Source organism: Cajanus cajan, chromosome 11, assembly GCF_000230855.2.
Source record: "Cajanus cajan strain Asha chromosome 11, NIPB_CcT2T_4, whole genome shotgun sequence".
In the NCBI taxonomy this organism is placed as follows: domain Eukaryota; kingdom Viridiplantae; phylum Streptophyta; class Magnoliopsida; order Fabales; family Fabaceae; genus Cajanus; species Cajanus cajan.
This window is the reverse complement of record NC_138527.1, coordinates 14,868,924-14,882,237: the sequence shown is the minus strand read 5'-3', so window position 1 is coordinate 14,882,237 and position 13,314 is coordinate 14,868,924. Positions and strand designations below refer to the sequence as shown.

General features: G+C 31.9%; 1 pseudogene across 1 annotated transcript; it reads right to left on the bottom strand.

Annotated features, from left to right (window-relative positions):
• Positions 1-4,756: 4,756 nt before the first annotated feature.
• LOC109787979 (nicotinate N-methyltransferase 1-like) lies at positions 4,757-8,497 on the bottom strand (annotated as a pseudogene). The gene is made up of 4 exons (XR_014430834.1): positions 8,056-8,497; positions 6,915-7,251; positions 6,760-6,824; positions 4,757-5,192 (listed from the first exon to the last, which is right to left on the bottom strand). The product of XR_014430834.1 is annotated as a nicotinate N-methyltransferase 1-like (transcript).
• Between the last annotated feature and the right edge of the window lie 4,817 nt (positions 8,498-13,314).

The following is a 13,314-nucleotide window of genomic DNA, read 5'->3' as shown; positions in this document are numbered from 1 at the left end:
TTGCAAGAAATCATCACCCACAAAAGTAGGACTAACACCATGACTCATAGTAGAATTACATTTGTTCAACCTATTAAAAAAAATCAAAACACTTAAATGTCATAGTACTTCTTGTGCAACATTAAAAGAATTGACCATTCATTAAATAGTTTTTCAAGTTAAAGAAAATGTGACCTTTCTTTATACTCCAAATCAAGCTTAATGTTCATATTGATAAGAAGTTTGGTAGCGTTGTAAGAATTAGATACACCCTTTTTACCTTAAAACAATTAAAGCAAATAAATTGATTATCTATGCTTTATATACAAATTGAAAACATTAAAAAAAATAGTTTCAAAATGCATACCATTGAAAACATTCCGCTTCCATAGTTGCAATACAACAATTACAACATTGTTACTTGTATTTTTTGAAAGGAATTCATCCATTGTAGCCACAAACTCATCCTACAACGAATACAAATATTTTAAAGATAATGCTAAGTTGTACTCGTAAAATGAAACAAATGACTACAACGAGTAACATAATTTATAAGATACATACAATCAATTAAATGTATTGTAATTAAGGGAAAATTCACTAAAGGAAATATAGTATAAAAAACTTATTCCAAATCTTCAAGCACCACCTCCACAGGTTTACTTATTTTTCCACCTTTATTGGATTCCTTAAGATCATATCGTTGTACGACATGGCCAATTACATCTAAATTGAAATTTAAATAGAAATCAAATTATTTAATAAAACTATAACATTTAAGCATAAATAGTTCACCAAAACAACATGTTGAACAACAACTTACCCATCAACACAAACTCATTTAATTCTACAATACTAGGAAATGGTACAAACATGAACGAATGTAAAAAAATATTTTCAACATCATCTTCAACAATTTTGGTGTTTTGCATAAACTCAAGCTTAAATTCGCATGTAGTTGTTTTAAACTTCATTTGGTTTTCAACAACTAACAAATTCTCTATTACATAAGCATGTCCTTCGTTCAACAATCTTTAAAAAAAATTAATCAATTTTTTTAACATATGCATGAATCTTTTTATCCTGATTATTAAATATTATGGAATCAGGCATTAAATAAAAATTGAATAAAAAGTTGATGCATCACATATAATTAAAAATCAATTAATAGAGATTATTTGGCCTTTGAAATGAAATTGAAAATATAAAACAAAAATTTAAAATGAATGTAACATTTAATAATAACACAATAGAAAAGAAAACTACTCCATAAAACAATACAACGTAATAACTTGTGAAATATCACCTATATTCTCATTTATTCTAAAGGAAGTGCATAAATCAATACAACTATTATCTCAAATGCAAGGAAATATAATAAAGTTATGAAGCTACAAAACGTTTAAGATTGAAAGTGTAGAACTGGTAGAAAGTCAACAACACAATAGGAATAAATTGATTAAAAATATTATTTTATATCTTAATTGAATCTAATCACCAAATTAGCAATTACACTAAGGTCATTAATAACTATATGTGATCAGTGTTATCTCACGTCTCAGCAAAAAGTAATATATAAATCAACTAAAAAAAATAAAGTTATGTCAATCAACTCAAAAATAAATTAAGAAATTTGAAATGAAAAGAAAATAATAATTACTTAATTTTAGAACCTAGTAATATCAATATACTTAATTAATAGTAATAATAATGAACTTAAAAAATATATTAAGGAAAGGCTAATATCTATTTTCTTATATGACAAACAAATTTTGAATATAATCCAGAATTAATAACTATTAAGGAAAAACTATTAAGTAAAGGATAATATATTAATATGAATAAAAAATCAAGAACTAAAGAGATATATTTAGAAAAGGCTAATAGCTATTAAGGAAAGGCTAATATTTATTCCCTTACATTGCAAAAACGAAGTTGAAACAAAAATATTATCAAGAATAAATAATTGTGAAAAAAGTAATATCAATCATTTAAAATTCTGCAGCAATTTAAAAAGTAGTATCAATCATGTTAAAAAGTGCTTTAAGTTATGTATAAATACTTTACATTCATGTTAAAACAATATTATTAGAAGAAAAAATTGAACTTTAGGTTATGTAATGATTTGGCAGCAAAATAGAAAGGTCAAATTGGAAAAATCCAGCAACACTAAATAGGATTTCATCAATTAAAATGTAAGAATATAATTGATAAGTGCTCAAATTACATATTTTTATGCTTAATTTGACACTCTTTTTGGGAGAGATGTAAGTAATTTTGGTTGTATTTAACCCTCCAAATAGATAAACTAAGATTAATCTAAGGATTTACAAGAGTGTAGTTTCTTTGGTTGAAAATATTTCTTTTTTGTGTAGATTTTGATGAAGTTGGAAATCCAAGGCTATAGCTCCAAAGCCAAAGCTGCAGCCACGAAGCCTAAACCCAAAAGAAGTGTTCCAGAGAGTTAAGGCTATAGCTTCAAGTCCAAAGCTGCAGCCACAAAGCCTGAACCAATTCCAGAGAGTTAAAGCTTCAGCCATGAAACTAGAGCTCTATCCTTGGAACATTTTGAGCAGTCCAGAAATTCGGAGCTACGGCCCCCATTTCAGAGCTACAGCCTTGGAGCTTTGTGTATCTTGGAGCACTTCAAAAGTTGTAGCCACACATCTAGAGCCGCAGTCGTGGGTTAAAAATCTCAACTTTCACCTGGACAGGAGGTATTTTAGGGCAAGAAATGAAGGAAAAGAGGAGGAAACGGAACCAAAGAAAAAGAAATAGAGAGAAAGATCACCCAAGAGAAGAGGAGAGCTTGAAGATTAGATTTGAAGATTTGCTTGCTTGGGAACGAGGACCCATCTTTATTTCTTCTCTTCTATTGGGTAATCTCATCTTGTTATTTGCTATGGCCCTCACCATGAGTGGCTAGTTTCTCTTGGGTTGGATTCAATGCAACTACTAACTCTATTTCTTCTTAGATTTATATGATATTCAGTTGTATTACTTGTGTTTGATTCTTCTTTTAATGCTTAATCCGGTATGATCACCCATTTTATGATATTAGGTTTTTGAACTTTGTTGGGAAACATTTTCAAAACCCTAAACTAAATCATTCACCTAATAATCTCTTGTTCTAGGAATAGACTTGATTTTGTTAGCCATTTTGGTTCAAGTTATTGTTTTAATGCAAGGTGTTAATCTTAAATCATAGAGGAATCATGTTTAGGGTTAATCACCTTAGGGCTCAATTTTGAGGAATCTGGTTAAGCTAATTATTGAACATGGAAGTGATAGAAGTGGAATCATATTTATTTGATGAAGATTAAAAGAGTTAGAAAGTACATTTGAATCCACAATCTCTTTCTCATATAAGGTTTTTTGTTACATTCATACTGTTGCTTTTAATTGCTTTATTATAAACTTAAATCAATATTTCATTCATGTTCTCTATAAACAAGAAAGGAAATTACTAGTATCACCAAATCCCTGAGGACGATGTCAAATTACTACAACGAAGTTTGGTCCGCTTGCCAAGAGTGAAAAAATCCTTCACCAATAATTCATAATTAATAACTATTAAGGAAAGGCTATTAAGTAAAGGTTAATATATTAATATGAATAAAAAATTAAGAACTAAAAAAATATATTTACAAAAGGGTTATTATTTGAATTAATTTCATTTGTTTTAAAATAAGGTTAGTATTTGAATTATAATAGGTAAAAAGAATTAAAAGAATAGAAGTAACCCCCCAGTTTTCATACCTTATAACAAGGAAATAGACTTCTATTATCAAGGAAATGAGCTCCCAAAGCATGGGAACAACATGTTATGACATTAGAAGGCCCAAAGCCCAATAAGGGTATTTTAGTAGCTTATAACGGGTTGTTCCCAAAACGGAACGAGTCATTCCCAAAACTGGAACTAGGTGTTCCCAAATTGGAACAAGTCATTCCAAACTACTAAAAAGGTCTAAAACTCTAGTTGAGAACGGGTCGTTCCAAACATGGTCGTTATAGTATAAATTAGTTTTTCAGTTGTATTTTTTTTATTTTAATATTTTTATAATATTATTATAAATTTTTATTTTTAATTTTTTAATTTTGTCACATATAAATAAAATTTGTTAAGAAAATTGACCTGTTGATTTTTTTTTTTTGAATTAATCTTTTTTATTGATTCATCTTATACAAATTTTTAATCTAAAATTTATGTTATTTTAAATTTATTTTTTAAAATTTATTTTGTTCACATAATTTAATATACCAAAATCCTTCAATTTTCATGAGTACCATAACAACTCCCATAAATTTAACATATTTCACAGTTACGATAGTTACACGTTTTCTTTGCCTCTTTTCAATTTCCATGAACTAAATCGTTGTCCATCATAACATTTCACAAAGTAATGATTTTTCTTTTTATATCTATAAGAAATATTAAATGTGACCAAAATTGAATCTAGGATTTTTTTTTGTACTGTCTGACCATTAAATTAACTCTTATAATTTCACGATTTAAATAATGGAAAAAAAAAAGTTTCTTGTATCTTTTGTATGAATATTTATTTTAGTCTACTTAGGGTAGAATGTCAACTCTTTGTTTTTTTGTTTTTTTTTTTTAAAGGTGTGATTCTTATTTGAGACACGTGCTTAGATGGGACCCATGTGGATCCTTACTATTTGTCTGCATCTTAGACATATTCTACTTGGTCACGATCAACATTTCAACTGGTCCTACAAATTATCTTCCAATATAATATTTTCATGCACAAAAACATCATAAGAGGACCAACCCACGAGAGAGCTACGTTAATTATTATAAATTTTAGCTATGAAAGTGAGTTCGATTTTTATAGTTAAAATAAAAAGTGCGCAGAACAGAAGACCGGAAACCATAGCAGAGTAAGTGGGTTGATTTCATTTCTGAAACTCAAGGACGGTGTAGAAATGATCGACATGGAAGGCTCTGAAAGAGGGAAACCTGTAGCAATGGCTAGGTTCTTGAATTGCTCTTCAGTACTGTGCTTCCCCTTGGCTCTGTAGATTGTCATGACAAATATGTCACCCTCAAGCAATGCTCTTGTTCTGTGACTCTCATCTGAGTTCTCTGGCACCACTGGCTCACAAGCTATTAGTTTTCCTCCCTCAGGCAGTGCCTTGTGACAGTTCTGCATTATCAGCTTGCATTCCTCATCTGTCCATGTTGTTAGCACCCACTGCCAAACAATGCCCCAAACATTGTACATAAAACTTACATGCATTATTATTATTATTATTATTATTATTATTATTATTATTATTATTAATTAATCCTAAATCTTAAATTCCTAAAAATTTTAATCTAAACACACCTTTATATTATCTATACTAATATATATAAATAAAATATTCATTTAAATAATTACTTTGATCTTCATATTTAGTTAATCATTATATTTTTTTTTAAAAAAATATTTTTTATCAAAATAAAATTTTATAATTAATAAAGTAATCATAACACTAAATTAATATATATTTATTATTTAATTTTTATTTTTATTTTATCTTTAATATACCTCTACTCTATTGATTTACATAATAAAGCTTGACATTCTTCACAATTTTATATATAAAAATAAAGAGACCTGCTGACATAAAATATTAGGATTTTTCAGGGTTTGGCTTTCACACGAATAACGAGATAACCTTTTATGAAAAGAAAAGGATGAATAACATGGTGAAACTGACAAGATAGATATTTCGCTACAATTTTGCTTTGTCCGGTCCGTGAATCGTCTCTAGTATCGGCCAAAATACAAAATGTACATCAGCCAAAAAAACAAAGAAATTAATATTTTCATTAGATGTTGATCAAATTGTTTAAGTTGTATTATTGTAAGTCAATGTTGCATGATTATATTGTTTTTGTTTCACAAGCTTACCCTCCTTTTTTTTTAGTTAGAATTACAATTATTATATTTGGTATTAAAGTAAGGCTGAATGAGCAAGTAAACTTGTCTAGCTGTAGAAGGTCATGTTGGAGATAACCAGTCTTTGTTTTGGTAATATTGCTCTTATGCAATTTTGGTCTTGTTTAGACACTTCACCAACAAGTATGGTTTATTTTGTGTACAGGTGTATTTTATATAGAAAGTATATATGTACCGGAGTTGTTTTAAATTTTTTGTTTCTTACATATGTTTCATGTCTATAACATGAGACTTGTTACCTATTGTATGATAATCCTAAAGTAATTGATGCTTCATTTATCTTTTCACTACATAGTAGTTGAAATATAGTAAGTGTAGTGACTTTTAAAGTCGTTACATATTTGGTCTCCTAAATTTTATTTGAGAAATTTCAATCTTTCAAGTATCACGTAGTACAATTATAATCACTCAAATATCGTAATTATATAACTTTTAACCTATTTAACTTGCATATAATATAATTTTCATTTATATATTAAATGATATATATATATATATATATTACTAAAATTAATAATATATGTAACTTAAATAGGTAAAAAAATTACATACTTATGATACTTACGATTAGAATTACACAAGTACACTATTTAAAAGATTAAAATTATTTAATTAAAATTTGATAAACTAAAATCATATAACTACTATACTTGGAAGAAAAAAAAAAAGTATCTAAACTAAAAATATTTTTTACACCACCCGTATATAGCCTTTTTCTCATTTTTATTTAATTATATAACAATTTATAATTTTATAAACCTATATTCCAGGTAATTAACTTGATATTGCTTAAATGGAGTAATGAATGACATACCTTCATGAAGATGGCATCTCCTTGGGGAATGAATTTGAACATGTCACCACCCACATGGGTTACACCTGCAAATCATAACACAATTCACATGTGACAACAACAACGATTAAATATAATTAACCAATTATAAAATCAAATAAAATAAAAACCCTCACATGGAATCTGTGGTGCTTTGGCCACAACTTGAGGTAGGTCAAAGTTCACCCCTTCCTTGATTGTAGGGTGCTTTTGCAAGATCATACGGAGGCAGTCACCACCACTGCCACCCACATCCACCAGCTTCTGCACCCCTCGAAAGCCATCATAGCCAAGGAGCATGGCCCTCATGAAGGGCACTGAGACCCCTGCCATGGCCCTTAACATTAGCTCATTCATCTCTGGCTGCTTCAGATAGTACCCATATGCTGCCTCTCCATTCGCCGTCTCGAAGGGCTCCTTCGTAGGGTCCACTACTGCCTCGTGCACCAACGGCCACGCTCGCATCAAAGCGTCCTACATACACGTGCCACGTTACACATTTTCTCCCTCTTATGAATATGCTGTCTTTACCCATTCAAGACACGCACACTCATTCAATATGCACCCCTTGTCTCACAAGTTTTACAACCAATCCACCACTTCATTTTTAACATATCCTTTCCATTCTCACATGTCATAACTACCTTTTTTTTTTACTTATTATATACATCATTAATAATCATTTATTTATCTTACATGAACGCGACTTGACCATGACAAGGTTGCATATTAATCAAATTTCCACTTTTCAAAAAATAACCCTATTGTTATTTCATTATATAAAAAAAGTTTAATATATTTTTATCCTCTTAAATGTGAGATAAATTTAAAATTAATTTTAATTTTGTAATTTATAAAAATCTAATTTTAATCTATTTGTTCATCAATTAAGACCCATCATCTTCGAATATGAAAGTCAATTTCATGTTCTCAAATTTAAATATTATTTTTATTAAAATAATGTCAGATCAATAACAAATATATTATAAAATTAATTTTTAATCATCAATTTTAAGACATTATAAGATTATAATCATGAGATGGGAAAAAAAAACAGACAATCTTATTAATATAATTATTATACAAAACTCACTAAGAATATTAAACTTAACTAAAAATTATTATAAGTAATATTATGATATATTTTATTATTGATTTGATATCGAGAAACTAAAATAATTTTTTTAAAATTAAACTACTAAAAGAAGACTAAGTTGAGCACTTAATTTTCAATATTCGCAACAATAATTAAATAAGAAAATTGCGATATAATCGGACCTGATGGTGTTGGAGCACGTAAGGCGCGTAGGACAGGCCTTCGCCATTCGGTGACGAGCGTTTTGCCGACGTCGGTGAGGGAAAATTTACGTTCGCCGGCGTCGAGGTGCTCGTGGAAGACGCCGTAGCTGGCGAGCATGCGGAGGAGGCGCTGGAGGTTCTCGGCGTCGCCGGCGGCGGCGGGGAGGAGGCGGGGGAGGATCTGAGCGGCGGAGAGAGGGGCGTTGGCGCCGTTCTGCCAGATGGCGTCGGCGACGTTGAGGCGAACGACGGCGTTTAGAGCCATGGGAACGCTTATCATGTTGGCGAGTTCCATAATGGCAAGCCTGGCTTGCTTTCGCCTCTCGGTTCCCTCCTCCAGTCCTCCTCCATGCCTCACTTTTTGGGGTTTTGATTTGGAGTTTGCGAAGAAATTTGAGGATGTGGTGAAATTTATGGTACATCATAGGCTTAGCCTATACTGTTAAAAAATTATTTTATAATTTAAAATTTAAATTAAATATTTAATAGAATTATTTTCTTTTTAACGTTTCAAAACGGACGATATTTTACAGTTTTGTTTTTATTCTCTTCCTGACCACGTAATGTTTTTTGCTTTCAAATTGGTTAGCAAATATGTATCCATGTTTTTGCTGTTACCCAAAAATGAGGCATGATGATGCACTCTTCGTTATGTATATAATACACTAATAGTGTACACATAGACACAGTTCACTACGTGAGAAAAAAGGTAGTTCCCGACACATTGAAAATTACACAGTAAACTTACTTTATTTCTCTCTCAATATTATTTCTACAATTAAATTATAATTTTGGAGCGGTGTTCTTTAATTCGGGGATCTTTCACTGTACTCGAACGGTCTAACGGGTTGACGTATCTTGAGAGAGGAGCGCACTATAAGGCTCAAAATTACCAGTGCAGTGGGGGCGTTTTCTCTCTAAGGATAGCGTTCTGTGTGCTTCAACTCAGGCTACTCTAAACTCATTATCTAATGATTTTATTTACTCTTTGTGTTTAATTAGTTGTTACTGATTGCTCTGTTTTAATTTCATAATATTCATTGTGTTGTTGATATTGATTTTATTGATAAATCTAAATATTTGTTTTTATTGTGCTCTATTAAATTTATTTTTCCAACAATCTTAGAGAGAAAAATCTTTTCTTTTGTTCAATATTAACATGTCTGCAATGGACATTTTAAATTCTTTGAGTAGTAAGCCAGAAAAATTTATTGGTGAAAATTTTTTATGTTGGCAACAACAGATGAAATTTTGACTTACAGAGTTGAATTTATTTTCTGTTATTTTAAATGAAAAATCTAAAAATTCTTCTGAATCTGCCTTGGTTGAAGCTGGTTCTTCTAGTGATAAAGATATTTTGTGGCATGGTCGTATTTTGAGTGCTCTGTCTGATAATATCTATAAAATATTTTGTCATACAAAAACTGCTTTGGAGTTATGGGACGCTCTTGAACTAAAGTATGGTTCTGCTGAAAAGGGTTTAAGAAAATACTCTTGTGAAAGAATGATTTATTTTCAAATGGAAGATGGAAAACCTTTCTCTGACCAAGTTCATGAATTTGAAAATATTATTTATGATATGAAAATGAAAGAAATTACTTTGCCTGACATAATGCTTGTTAGTTTGTTAATTTCTAAATTGCCTCCTTCTTGGTCTGAATTTGCAAGAAGTCTTAAACATAAACCCGATAACTTCACTTTATCTGATTTATTGGTTACCTTGCGAATTGAAGATAAACATTGTATTTCACAAAAGGTTTCTAATAAAATCCCTTTTCAGGCTAAAGCTCATTTAGTGGAAAACGCTAATAAGCCTAAACAAAAATTTTTCAAAAAATCTAGTTTTTCCAATAATAATAAATTTGGTCAAAGCTCTCATTTCTCTAAAAATAAAAACAAAGCTTTTAATAACAACTACAAACCAAAGAGTAAAATTCAAGGGAATGAGTCCTTTTGCTTTGTTTGTGGAAGAAACAATCACTTTGCTAAAGATTATTTTCATCGTCGTCGTCAACCAAAAGACATTACATCTGATCCCAAATCATCGTCTCAGCCTCAAGCTAATGTCATTACCGCTAATGCTAGCTCGGATTCCCCATCTAACAGGTATCATGTCACTAGCCCAGAGTTAAATTTTATTTATAACTCAAATGATTGGTGGATCGACTCTGGAGCTAATGTTCATATGTGTGTTGATAAAAAATTATTTTCTTCATATCAGGAATGTGGCACACGTACTGTAAGCATGGGGAATGGGAGCCTAGCACGCGTCATTGGTCTAGGCCGAGTAGAATTAAAATTATCTTCTGGAAATTGTCTTGTTTTAGATGAAGTTTTTCATGTTTCTGAAATTAGGAAAAATTTGATTAATGTTGCTTTGTTAGTTCAACAAGGTTTTAAAGTTGTTTTTGAATCCAATAAAGTTGTAATTTCTCGACATGGTTCTTTTGTTGGGAAAGTGATGGAAGAGATTAGGAGAAGTGGAAGATGTAGCTCCTCCTTAGCTCTCCTTATGCACGGATCTTCAATCAAGGAGCTAGGACCGAGAACTTGAACACCTTTAGAAGATGAAAACGTGAGGATTAGAAGCTCTAATCCATTGACGGAAGCATCCAAGCACAATTCTCAAGGGATTGCACACTTCAAAGAATAGGAAGCTAGGTTTCCTAAGGGAATTGAAGGCACTCTCTTAAGGCTTTCTCTCTTGGATGATTTCGGTGACTCTTGAGGGAATTTGGCTGAAGACAAGTTCAGAAAATTCTCATATATTCAAAAGTGTGTTACAAGGTGGGAAAAGATACATTTATAGGAGGGAAAATTAGGTTAACTTGGGCGGCACCTAGGTAAACCTAGTTGGCGCCAAGTTTGAATTTCAAATTTGAATTTGAAATTCAAACTTTGGCCAACTCATATGCTCACACGGATGCTGCCCTCATCTAAGTCTTATTTAGGAGTGATTTGGATTGAATTTGGAGCTCACATGGCCGGATCCATCCCATGCCATCCATGTGACTCAAATTCAATTCAAATTATTTCTAAATGATGCTTAAATAAAACCTATTTCTCCTATTAATGTATTCTTCATATATTCCTAATCTAATGACCGAAATACATTGGTCTAATGAATACAATGAATAGGGAAAAATATAAGAAGAAGAATGAGCCCAATATTGGGTATCAAAAGCCCAAAGCCCAAGAAGCCCAAATTAAGCCCAAAACACCTAAACTCTAATCTATGGTCAAAATACAAGACCAACATCAAAATAAATTCCTATACTAATAAAATACAATTACTCATGGTGATTAATCAATCAAAGCCCAAGTGAGAAGCACCCTAGGCCCACCAAGCCCATTGGGCCCACTAAGCTCTGAAGCAGTCAAATCTTCAAGTAACCTCCTGGCCATAGCTCTAGTGGTTGGGCCTTTAGCCCATGCTTTTCCATCATTCCCTCCCTCTTGAGAAGGATTCGTCCTCGAATCTGAAGACTCTTCCTCATCATCACTAGCACCTACAAAAGGTTTAAGATCACTAACATTAAAAGTGGTGCTGACTCCATAATCAGAGGGTAAGTCAAGTCTATAAGCGTTATCATTGATACGCTGTAAGACCTGAAAGGGACCATCTCCTCTAGGACTGAGTTTAGACTTCCTTTGATTTGGAAAACGTTCTTTTCTTAAATGAAGCCAAACCCAATCACCTTCCTCGAAGATCATAGACTTCTTGCCTTTATTCCCTTGTTTTGCATATTTCTCATTTTGATTTTGAATATGAGTTTTAATCCTTTCATGAAGTTTCTTAACAAAATCAGCCTTTGAAGCCCCTTCCTTATGAATGAAATGTTCAACATTAGGAAGAGGTATCAAATCTAAAGGAGTTAAAGGATTAAACCCATACACAGCTTCAAAAGGAGAAATATTGGTAGTTTTGTGAACTACCCTATTGTAGGCAAATTCAATGTGGGGCAAAAACTCATCCCAAGATTTGTGATTACCCTTTAGGACTGCCCTAAGCATAGTAGACAGAGATCTATTCACTACCTCAGTTTGGCCATCTGTTTGAGGATGACAAGTAGTGGAAAAGAGAAGTTTGGTTCCTAGCCTTGACCACAAGACACACCAAAAGTGGCTTAGGAACTTTGTATCTCTATCTGAAACTATAGTCTTAGGAAGCCCATGAAGTTTAACCACATCTCTAAAGAAGAGTTTTGCAATGTTGCTGGCATCATCTACTTTGTGGCATGGAATAAAATGAGCCATTTTACTAAAACGGTCCACTACCACAAAAATAGAATCCATTCCCCTTTGGGTTCTAGGCAACCCTAGCACAAAATCCATGCTAATATCAACCCAAGGAGAAGAAGCAACTGGCAAAGGTGTGTATGTACCATGAGGCATTACTTTAGACTTAGCTTGTAAACAAGCTAAACATCTAAAACAATGCCTTTGGACATCTTTTCGCATATGGGGCCAATAAAATTTTTCTTTTAACAAACTAAGGGTTTTATCAACACCAAAGTGCCCCATAAGCCCACCTTCATGACTCTCTTTAATTAATAGTTTCCTAATGGATCCTTGGGGTATACACAATCTTCCTTCTTTGTATAAATACCCCTCAGCCATATAGAAACCATCAAAAGCTTTTTGTTGACATTTTTTATAATTAACACCAAATTCAAGATCTTCTTCATACAATTCCCTAATATTATCAAATCCAAGAATTTGAGTTCCTAGGGACACAAGCAAGGTATGTCTCCTAGATAAAGCATCAGCTACAACATTGGATTTTCCTTTCTTGAATTTAATAATATATGGAAATTGTTCAAGAAACTCTAACCATTTGGCATGTCTCTTATTTAATTTACCTTGACCTCTTAAATATTTAAGTGACTCATGGTCACTATGGATGACAAACTCTTTGGACACAAGATAGTGCTCCCAAGTTTGTAAAGCTCTAACCAATGCATACAACTCCTTATCATAGGTAGGGTAATTGAGGGAGGCACCTTTTAGTTTTTCACTAAAATATGCAATGGGGTGTCCTCCTTGCAATAACACAGCTCCTATGCCAACTCCTGATGCATCACATTCTAGCTCAAAAGTCTTTTCAAAATTAGGTAGAGCTAAAATGGGTGCATTAGTAAGTTGATCTTTAAGTAATTGAAATGCTTGGTCATGCTTGGAAGTCCATTCAAATAAAATATCTTTTTTGACAAGCTCATTCAAGGGTGAAGCAATGCT